At 35.9% G+C, this 12,166-nt stretch overlaps 1 long non-coding RNA gene across 2 annotated transcripts in view; it reads right to left on the reverse strand.

The window, feature by feature from the left end:
• Nucleotides 1-7,010: 7,010 nt before the first annotated feature.
• LOC116234847 (uncharacterized) overlaps nucleotides 7,011-12,166 on the reverse strand; it is a 134,149-nt gene continuing 128,993 nt past the window's right edge. The window contains exon 4 of one of the 2 annotated variants that reach the window (XR_016471106.1): nucleotides 7,011-7,154. This is a non-coding gene — a long non-coding RNA (uncharacterized LOC116234847). Of the gene's footprint in view, nucleotides 7,155-10,454; nucleotides 10,950-12,166 lie in introns of those variants that run through there. The other variant, XR_004168213.2, reaches the window with a different exon arrangement.

Here is a 12,166-nt window from a genome sequence, read left to right on the forward strand (position 1 = left end):
ATTCAGCTTTAATTAGCTGGTTCCCTTCTGTGTTCATCATGACAGGAACGAAAGAAAAACAAGAATCTAAGAAACAAAGTCAAATCCAAAGGAATAGCAAGCGAATCTGGATTGTGATGCTTTTTCTTCCCCCCCCCCCAACGATTTGCAGTGCGTTTCTTTAACGAGACATTTTCACATTTACGTCTAGTCAGTTAAAAAGAGAATTAAAAGTAGTTTCAAGCACTACATCTGCCCTTGAGTCATTCTGCCAAATTCTGTGATTTTACAAACGCATTTCTTTCAAAATGTTTTTCTCTTCTTAGCTGTTGTGTGAAGCAATCAGACATAAAACAAACTGAAAAAAAAGGCTTTCATTTATAATGTTGTCTTTCATAACAATGATAGGATACAGAGTCATTGGACAGAAATGCAAAGCTTATGCAGAGCATTAACTTGAAGCTGGATTTCAAATCATTTTCCATTTATCTGCAGTGGAATTGTAGAATACTCTTGAAAGCAGAATAAAAAATTAATCTTGTGGGACAGAGGCTATGCCACTGTTGAGTACGATGAATACAGCTACAATTTTAAAAGAAATTTAAAAAAAGAGTGGATTAGCATTCACTTAGCTTCACTTATATTCTGCTCAACTTGTGCCTAGTGAGATCAGACGGAGCAGATTTGCAAAGTCTTGAGGACAAGACACGAGAGACAAGTGATGGCAATATTACTGCATCCAGGGACAGGATGAGCCATGTGGTCAATCAAACACTTCCCAGGGCGTTCCTGCAGAACAGCAGCTTGTCAGAGAGTGAAATGGATGAGCAAAAAGGCAAAGCACTAAATCACCACTGGAAAAACAAGCCTTTCAATGTTTCTTATTAGACAGATTTTCCCTCCGAATTTTTAAGTTTTTACTATAGCTTTGAGTTTAATGTGACGCAAAAGCAATACTGCTAAAATTTATCAGTGCATGTGAAAACCACTCTCAGTCACACTCATATGACAAAATTCAAAGCGAATCAGAAATTCCACAGTCCAGACTCAGCAAAATCCAATAGGTGACTATTTGGTAAAGTCACATCTATGGAAATCATAAGTTTTAAGTCACTCTCAGACCCTTAAAAACTGGCCTGAAAGAAAATAATGACTAATTATTAACTGTTTTTTTCTGAACTCCTCGCAGTCTGATAGCAATTGCCATTATAAAGGACCTAGATTCTCACTTAGCTCCTCTGCACCATACATACTGATGTGTTTTTCCATCCCGTGTCTTGGTTTCATTGTGTGCTATGCTGGATTGTATGAAACAGTGGCATTCCGTTAATGAGATTAGATGTTTAAACTAATGCAAATGACTATGTCATATAAAACAAGTGGGAGAGATGACTTGATTGATTAATCAAGGACAATGTGAGGTATTAACTGCTTATAATACAAAAGCAGTTTAACATGGTTGATAAGATTGCAAATTAAAAGTACATTTGCAAATAAAAAAGAAAGGGAAACATAGCATCTACTGAAAAAGGCAATTAATCAAGCAAAATTGAAATTGGTTAACAATTAGTAATAATCTCAAACCTCAATTAAATTTGGCTTAGGGTACTGGAAAAAGTTAAAATAGTTTTCAAGAATTTAAGACCAGCATTTGTCAGGCAAATGTGATTTTCATAGCATCAGAGCCATAGAATGGCTGGGGTTGGAAGGGACATTAAAGACCATCCAGATCAAACTCCATGCTGTGGGCAGGTTTGGCCCCTACCAGATCAAGCTGCCCAAGGCCCCATCTATTTCCTTAAGCAACTCCAGGGATGGGTCATTCACAGCTTTGGGCAGCAGTGCCAGGGCAGCACTGCCCTCTAAGTAAAGAATTTCCTCCTCAAATCTAACCTACATCTCCCCTCCTTTAGTATAAACCATTTTCCCTCATCCCAACACTGTCTGTCCATGTGAAAAGTCTGCCTCCCTCCTGTTTATAAGCTCACTTTATATACTTGAATGCCACAATGAGATCTCCTTGGAGCCTTCTTTTCTCCAGACAAGCTCAACTCCCTCAGCCTGCCTTCATAGCAGAAGTGCTCCAGTCCTCTGAACGTCTTCATGTCCCTCCTCTGGACCCACTCCAGTAGTTTCATATCCTTCTTGTGCTGGATCACACAGGTCTCCAGATGGGACTTTACAAGAGCAGAGGAGAGAGGGACAATCATCTCCCTTGGCCCACTGGTAATCCCTCTGCTGATGCAGGCCAGGGAACTAGGGAACTGGCTTCCTAGGCTGCATTTTACAGGTCACTTATCATATACTCTCTACAACTACATCCGTACTATCCAACTAGCTAAGAAACTAATGTGTGAATTAATAAATAGTTCAAATCAATTTAGATGCCTCCAACGGTTAGGAAGGAAAGCAATCTCAATTATGTTTTATTAACCTATGAAGCTCTAAATATATTTTTCAACCTTTCTAAGCTTTCAGCTTTTAAAGTATTAGAGTTCTTGTTTAAGTTCATTTTTTAATATCATCATTAAGAAGTGTATATTCTGAAGTATTTCAAGTTTGAAAAAATAATTTGGTTCTAATGGCAGTAATGCCTGGACAAGTTATTTTTCAGTCTGTTTTTCACTTTTTTCCTTACTTCATTTCAAATCTTTTCATATGGCAATATTCCTGCCCTCTTCTTCATTTACTCCTATGTGCATCTGAAACTCAGACCCATTTTTTTGGAACATTATTATCACTATATATATACAAACACGTAACTGCAGGGACTGCAGTTCTTGCATTCTTGCTATTTCTCTAACATGACATGAAGTTCAATAAATATTTTCTCCATCCCTTTCACACTTTGGACCAAATCTAAAGGGAGCTAAGTCAGTAACGCAGCTGAGGAAACAAATGCATAGTAAAGATTTATGCTGCCATGTAAGATTGCCCTCATGATTTACAACACATGATTATATTAATTTTAGAGTAGCTTAGAGATTTTTTTATTATTATCATTTTTACAGTAAGACTGGACTGGACTTGGACATTAAGACTGGTAAGTTCAGGCAACAAAACAAGAAATTCTGCTGTACTTCATACCGTTTTTTGCAAAGGGATAGGAGATGCAGATGTGGAAGGAGCACGAGTCATTCTGCAGAAATTTGTATTCAGAAAGACAGGAATTAAACAACCACTCTTAAGAAAAAGAGCTTATATTAGATGTCTGACAGGTCTCTGACCACGGTGATGTTCAGTGTGATTATCTGTAGTGACAGTCGCTGTACAAAGAGTGATGGACAAGCAGTTTATAAACAGTCACTTTCAGTTTGTGGTTGAGAAAGAGAGTAGGACTGAGAATGGAAACCTCCACTGTACAGACTTAGCTACAGAGATCTGCATTCAAGGGTTTCAGAAGTTTTTAATAACTGAGGTTTTCTTGCTACTGCCACCAGCTGGGCACAGCCCTTGCTCAGCACCAGTCCCAGCCAGACAGTGGGCCAATAAACACGGAGCAACCTGCTGCTCTCTGGCTGCTGCAAGACCACAGCAATGCTCCCAGTATGGCAAAATGCTTACACTCTTTTATTTTTTATTCTAGATTTTATGAATTCTTACGTGAATAAACCATGCAGTTATTTGTTTTCTCATGATAGAGTGTATATAAATTTGCATTCAATGACACAGCGTGGAGGTAACTTTTAGAATGATGATGAATGATGTTTTAAATTGCTTTTTGATTATTTCTATGATATATATCCTTGATATACTCATGTAAAGTGTAATCATTTAATATATATTCAGAAATAATATGATTTAAAAAAAAATGCGAACCGACAAAAAATATTTCTACATAAATAATTCCAGAAGTACTCTTAATTAAATTTTGAAGTGCAAAATATATAATAGTAAAACAAACACAAGAAGGTAAATTATTTTGTCCTATATTTAAATGTTTGGGATTATAACTACATCATTTCAGAAGACAGAAAGATAATATGTATTCCAGCAGTGTTTCAATCTTCAAAATAAATAAAAACATACATTTAAATATGAAGGAGTTGATAGTTTTCATTTGCAGTAAGAAATTCAGCAATGGAGTCATTTCCATCAAATGTCTTTTTCAGGTAAACAGAGCTGAAGTTGTGGAAGAACTTTGATGATATAGGATGTAGTCAGTATTTTAAAGAATCAGTGCATCAATTACAAAATTAGTTATTATTTCATGCAACTTTATTTTCAGTCTTAACCTATTATAGTCAGAGCTTTAAAATTGAGTTAATCAGGGCTTACTTGTTTGAGGAAAGTGCTCTTCCCTGAGATACTTTATTCAATACACAAGTCCTGGAAAGTTGGCTGTTCATACCTTAAGATTCTGGCAGCGGTCAATGCTACAGTTGAGAATTCAGGATCAGTTTATAAGAACAAATCTGTCATGAATGTGATGGTGTGATGATCCACTGCAAAATCCTAAGAACTACCCTTTCTGTAGTCTATCTGAAGGGCATCACACAGCAGACCATGGAGCTCTAATTATGATCTGTCTCATTTGCTTGTAAATTTGAAATGATGCATGTATTTAATCAGTTCTGTAAGTGAGAAGTTAAAATAATAATTAAAAAACTAATAGGATTCTTTCCAAATGCAGAACTTCATTGGTTGCATATTCTGTGAGATCAGAAACACTTGATAAAATTTTGTATTAATGTTATTTACATACTAAAAACTGATACTCTGTAATCTAATACTATTTAAAATACTTAAATGTATATATTTAAAATGCAACTTAAAAAGTTAAAAAGATCCTTTTAAAACCTGCTGAAAGGAAACACTGCAGTCTTTCTGAAATACTGTTTCATTTTTAAGGTGAAAAAATTCTTAAATATTTGATATTCTTTTCCTCCTCCTTCCAAACAGGAACAGCTTACAAATTTAATATGAATGTGAGAACGTTTTTATTCTCCTATTGGGGAGGTGATTTTTTTTCAGTAAGCTCAACCATCACTGAAAACACTTTTTCTGCTTCTTTATAATGTACCACTGATGCAGCCCAACAAACTCTAGATGTAAGGCTGGATCATCCTCTAAGAGCTGCCCAAATTCTTGATACATTCATTATTGGGTTTTAGTACAAGACAAAAGAACGCTGTAGTAACAGGAAAAATTATAACTTCTAATCACTGATCTCAACTATCATAAGCTAAATAATGCAGAAATGCTAATTTAAAACACGCTTTCATTTCTGGGCAGGCTGCATTGTAATGAATAAGCAACAGAATGTCCTCCGAAGAGTAACACACTCTATCAAAAATCATGAGTTGTATTTCCTCCTTTATTTTTAGTCCAAAATGTGATTCCAAAGATATCATTAAGTTATAACACCTGAGTCATTTTCAAGCTCGAGGCACTTCAGGTGCTGAATTTTAGATTGCTTTTTTATATTCTGCCTGTGCATTTCTTCCTTACTGTATGTTAAGTTATTAAAGCTGCCTGCTCCAATTTCCCCTCTACTTAGGAAGATATGACAGAAAGATGAAAGGGACTACCTTTAATCTTGAAAAGCTAAACATACCGTAAAACATGAAACAGTGGAAACTATAAGGAAACAGTGGAAACTAATAGTGCCTTACCAAGGTAGTTCACATCGTTGTAGTCACTGAAAATAGATGAAACCAGGAGCATAACACAAGTTCAGCTCAAGTTCTTCCAGAAATAACACAATACCATTCCTCATGTTTTCTAATAGAAAAGCACTAATATATATTAAAAATAGTAATAATCCATTAAGTCAGTCTCATCATAACACCTAAAAAAATTCAAAAGGTAATTCAATGCAGTGAGAGAATCCATTTTTAAATGTCACATTCTAATTAACAAGAGAGGTTAACCCCTGGGGAGAATATTTCAATAAAGTAATCGATGAAAACTTAGTTGGAATCAATCTGAATTCTCATAGCTTTCAATATTTAAACTAAATTCCATCCTGGCAATATTTTTTTATTGGCAACTCTTGCTGCCTTGATAAAATAAGAAAGATTCAGGTATGTATCTCTATGACCAAAGTACCAATGGTCACATTTCTATCTGCAGTTGGAAAGAAAGGTTGCAGTATGCTGTATTACAGACTATTCTGCAATAGATGGTGTAATTTGGAAGAAAAAAAAGGACAACAGCTTTTTAATATATTTTTCAGCTACGAGCCACTGAGTGCAATTATGTTTTGCTCGTTCTGCATTAACATGTATCTAATATAAACTAAATCTATCCAGCTAAATTTCAACAGAAAAGGTCACCACAAAACAGTAGCAACAACAAAAATTTGAACCCAAAGTCATCTGAAAAGAACATTTATGGTCATGTATTTACAGGAGACTGGCTTCAAGCCCATTTGTTGCAAGTGGCATTAGTCCAGCCGCAGGCCAGGAGCAATACTACATGTCTTGAGCCCTTTTGCTTAATTCAGGAAATTGCAAATGAACCATGAAAGTAAACTTCTCAGCCAACTTGATAGGCTGTGTTTTCACTCCCATAATATTTCAAAAGAAATATTCAGAGCCACTAGTAACACCAAAGGTAAATAAAAATGATGACTTCAGAACAGAAAAAAATGCCCTAAAATGGCTCATTAAACTAAGCACTAAATGGCATACCAGCCTGTGTCAGCTTGAGCAGGTTCCATGCTGACAAAGCCCAAGGCCCAGGTATCGCAGTGCCATTTGGTTTGGTTGGAAGCACAGAGTCAGGCTGCATGTCAATAAGTGAGCATTAGTCTAGCAACACACACACTGATACACCAAGCCACGCCACCAAACCGTCGTTCCAAGAACAAGGGAAGCACTGAGTTCTTCTGCAAGCTTAGAGAGGAGTTTTATGGTTTTCCATGGAGCACTTGTCATTAATAGTTAACTGAGCCTGTCCCCCCTCGGCTGCTCAGCAAACCTTTGAAAGGCATGATGGCTGTGGCTTGCTTTAGGCCAAGGGGAACCGCTTGCTGTTTTTCAAGTGCTGGTGACAGGAGCGAGGCAGATTTTATGTGAGAGATTTGCATTAGTTTTATGCTAACAGCTTATTTTTTTATGTCAGGGGAATCAAGCATTGCAAGGCAGAACAATAAAGCCGCATCTTCCTCAGTAAGGGACTACAGTGATTACCCTTTTCCAGAGGTGAAAACAGTGGTACCTCAGATACCCCTGTAAAACAAGAGAAGAGAAGCAGTAATTTGAAAGAGGGAACTATTTCAAACATACTTATTTGTCCACTGGCTGTAAATTGTCTGTATAATTGGCGGGTGGTTTTTCAGACTGAGATAATTATTGTTTAAAAATTCTGCCAAACGGTTCTGCTATATTGATAATAAAATTTTCTACTTAGCAAACTCATAACATTTCCTACAAGCCATCTCTGACCTCGTGTCAGTGCTGATGGCAATAGTTTTCAGAATTTTCTCTCAAATAGAACCATACAATCAGGACAAATTATTTTCCTGTACTGCAAAAATCAAAGATGTCAGCTCCTATTTGTATCCCACTAGCAGCTCATCTGGAAGATCTGATAGGAAGAGCTTCCCTTTAATTACTAACAGAAATGCTGATATGAATATGCAGTAATTACACAGGATAAAAATCTATCCATCCAAAGCGGTACAATAATATGTATAAATTCATTCTACTCTGAAAGTCAGCTTAGAAGGCGAATAATTCTAATAAAGACTAGCATGCTCTCTGTGTTACATATACAGCAGAAGAAGGAAAGAAAATGAGTACAGTAATTAATGTGATTACACAGATATCTCTTTTTCATTCGGCCTTTTTACTGCATTCAAACACATCAACTCGCAGGCTTCCTATGTTACACCTCATTTCAGAAAAGCTAATAAAAGTACTATGTATATAAATTTAAAACAATTATAATATATATTAAAAGAATAATTAAGAATTTAACTTGCAGACATAGTCCAAACCCTTGCCACAAAACGTGAGAGAAAGTGACTAAATCCATATATGAACAAAAAAGGATTTTGTTAAGTGTTCAGACAACGGATTCTTGAATAAGAGAAATTAGATGTCTGTGTATTTCTCTTAATTGGGATATGCTAAAACAAGCATACTTCTTTCAGAAAACTGAATATTCACTATTATTCCTAGATATACTGTTAAGTAAATAGTAAAGTAAGTAAGTTTAGTAGAAAAAGAGATAAACCTGCTACAGAAGAGAAATGTATCTAGTCTCAATGTTCCCATTTCAGCTAGACAGCTTTGCTGATTATTAGTTGCCTGTTACTTGCAGTGACACTGAGTTACTCTGGATGGAAATCCTCATACACTTACTGATCCAGGGCAGAAATAACTTTAGTAATACAGCAGCATAGCTGAAAAGGAGATGTTGCTATAGAGGACACTCATGGTGGGAAGTGGAGGAAGAACTGGGATGTATAGGTTCTGGTATCTACCAGAAGGAGACCACGACTCTCCTTTAAAAGTCAAAAGTGTCTCTCTTTACTCAGTTTGTTTGTGAAGTAAGTTCAGGCCACTAAAAACAAAACACTGCTTCTATTAAAACAGCTAAAAACAACGCTGAATATTTTCCAGTTCACTATAATAACAAGAAGTGCATTGTTTTCTTATTTTGAAAATGTAGATAGAACAATAGTAGACGAACAAAACTTCAGCCTTGATAATGTTCTTCCCACTTACAGAAGAAAATACATAAAGTAGAATCCATCAAATAGTCATATTGTGTAAACATCAGCTATTCATTAGCTCCTATATACTGCTCTTGAAAGCATTTTACATCCAGCCCCAGCTGAGCACTCAACAGAAATAATGTTAAGTAGCACAAATTTGGTGGAGCTCACAAGGAATGACATGTGGAACTAATTAAACTATCATGACCATGAAGAGAGGATAAAAATGTTCAATGAGTGGACAGAAGAAAACAGAAAAGAAAAACAAACTGATCTTATCTCACTTCTGCAATGCTCTGGGGGAGAAGTAACATATTATCATGAGTACAGCAATCAGAGATTTGCAATAACAAGCAAACAAAAAAATCTCATATATCAATGAGAAAATTATAGACTGAAGGCAAACAGAATTTTGATTGTTGTTTTTATATAGCTTGACTATCCACTTTCTAGATTACCTGATGACTTTCTGACCTCTAGCACATGGCGCTCAGTATTTTGTAGTGCATATCTGAATTTGGGGAAGCACGTTATACATTAGGGAGACTACGGAAACATATTGTCTTGCCTGTATTTCATTCCTTTCAGAAATTGTAGCTGTCTGCAGTATACTCCACTAATCCTTCAAAAACAAGAACATTCAGAAGACCTCCGTGAGCATCTTCCCATTACAGCAACCTCCTTCTTCTGGTTTCCTATTCTCTTAAGAGCTTTAGAAGATGTCAGCCAGAAAAACAGAGGAACTTTCTTAGCAACAGGCATAACTAAGAGAGTTCATTACCAGGGGAAAAAAAATAAAAGAAAAGAAAAAGAAAAAAAAAACAAATGCAGAAACAATGGCCAACAGTGATTTTCATCAACATATCTTCAAAGACGTTCTCATTTTGCATTGACAGGCAGCAGCAGCTACACAGAAATAAAAGCAAGAATCCAACCATGACGAGAAGCAGAACTTCTGTGTAAATTACAAAGTCTGAAATCTGTGAGGTGATAAAGAAAAATACATCCTGTTTCCTATGTGACAGAGGTGCATGCTCACTGCTTGAACATGCGGCATGAGGAGCAGCAGCACGGGAAAGGAGGAGAACACGATGATGAGAACATGATTTCTACGTATGCGGTACATTTTTACCATCCCTCGCAACAGGGCTCTTGTCATAGAAAAGAAGTAAGGCATAATCTACAGATTGATCATGCAGCTGTGCATATTTGGCTGAAAGGTGTGTCAGCTTGTATTTGTTAGAAAGTCAGCCAGCAGGCACACATTGGGGGTGCCTGGGATGGGATCGATAGAGACGTATGTTAAAAAGAGCAAGCAAATCTGGGTGGGTTTGCATCTCCATACAGCTTGGTGCTTACAGTGTGCCTACTCTAACTATGGTGTTCACTGTTTCTTCTCTTGTTTATTGACTGAACAGGGTTGCTCTTAGAGTTAATGTGCCTATATCCCAATTTGTAGAAATTATTCAGATCCCTTTTTTTAGATTAAAATCGACTCCAGGACAAGAGTACAATGTAATAGAAAATGGTTACACTTTAGATGATTTCCCTTCAGCACAAATAGCACCTTTTTCTTGAAAAATAAAAATAAATTACAATTAAATAGTTTTTAAACCATCATCTATGCAGAATATTAAATCATGTTTTTTTATTTGTCCCAGTCATGCAAATACAGTTAGAATAATAAGAATAGATAGAAAAAGAATAATCCAGTGGGAGAGTTTACTGTCATAGGATGTGGGAAGTGTTAATGTGAAAGATGCTGTAAAAACAAACACTGATAAAGAAATATATTTGAATCTTCCTAGAATTTTTTATTATGTATTTCAGCTCCAAATTCAGCTCATTTTTCCTGCGTGCCCCCTCCTGCAACCCCTTCATTTCTCATCCACCTTCCTTCTGTATATTTCCTAGCATGCTCTACATCTAGAGTTCTTGTTTTTCCTCAAAGCATAATTGCAAAACTGAGGAAAAGAAATAAAAAATAATAGGAAAACTCCATATGCAGCAATTCAATGCCTAGCAACCTGTGATAGACTGAAGGAAGAAATCACAAATTATCTGCAAGAGGCAGTTGGAACTAGGGCTTGGGGTAAACAGACACACAAACAACATGTCAGCCATGATAAAGAGTGTAAATTTGAACAGATGTCACTTCCAGAGCAGCAGCAGGCAGATTAAACAGAATTGGCTTTGGATGAAATCCAAGGAAGAGCAAGAAAATACGATGCTTTCACCCGGAGCTCTCACAGAAATCGAATCTCCAGAACCTCTTTTCTTTAGTAATCATAACCGAGGATGGCTAAAAAGAGGAAGAGACTTTAAGAAAGCCAGTTTAAAACTGCACTGATTACACACGCTCACCTATCTATAAATATTTCCCTTACAGAAAAAGAAGAAGAAAAAACACCAATCTGTTATGAACAGAAATTGCTAAATAAGTAGACTTCAAGTTTTAATAATTTATGGTAGTATCAATTTCAATATCAATTTCATCAACATGATGCTAGTGCTCAATGAATCCAGGTTAAGTCTGTGAAACAAGAAATAATGCTGAAATTCTCCTAACTAAGTAATAGTCATTACAAATATTTATGTACACACTGTGAGTACTACCATTCTGTGCATGTATATTTTAAATCAAGGCTTCTTCTTACTTGCATACAACAGCTGATCAAATATAATATACAATCCCAAAGACTCTAATGTCTCCTTGACTTTCAATGCCAAATCATGAAACAAAACTTCATTTCAATGGCCATAGATTAATGAAGTCATGACCAAAAGAGTTCTGAGGTGCTCCCTTCATAATTATTCTATTAATTTCAAACCATCTGAACTCAGGAAAAATAAATTCCAATAGACTGCCAGCTGTCTATATTCACACACCCTAGAATTAAGAAAATAACATCTAAATATTCAGTACAAATGAATTAACCAGCCATCACAACCCTCACAACCACCATTGTTATTTTTAACTATTGGGTACAAATAAAGTACGGAGGGAAGCTGAATTTTGCTAAGTTGCAAAAGAAAGAAACAAATGACAGAGATAGATTACCAAAACAACTGCATTTTCAAATATTATTACTGAAATTAACTCCATCATATGACTCAGGATTACTCCTCTGGTTTCATAGAGGCCTGCTTTTCAGTATGACTCAGAAAAGCATAAGCTACTTGCATGAAAGAAAAATGAACGTCAAGTCATTTCTAAAATTAATTACTATCAAATCTTCTAGTTAATGCTAAGCTTTGTGTGGAATAGATAAAAATCACACTCTTTCTTTAATATGCACAACTGATGCTACTGTATTTCCACAGATCTGAAAGCATTTTCATGTTTTTAAGTCCATATTTCAAGCTGAAATGTTACAGACTTTTTCTAAGTCTATCATACAAGCCTACAAAATTAAAATGCACTACTTGTGTCAAACACAACAAAATCATTGTTTGTTTATTTTTAAGGTGATAATAAAAAAGATTAATGATGCTGCTGGATAATGAAACAATCTGCCG

Source organism: Phasianus colchicus, chromosome 14 (genome assembly GCF_987193195.1).
Source record: "Phasianus colchicus chromosome 14, bPhaCol1.hap1.1, whole genome shotgun sequence".
Lineage (NCBI taxonomy): Eukaryota > Metazoa > Chordata > Aves > Galliformes > Phasianidae > Phasianus > Phasianus colchicus.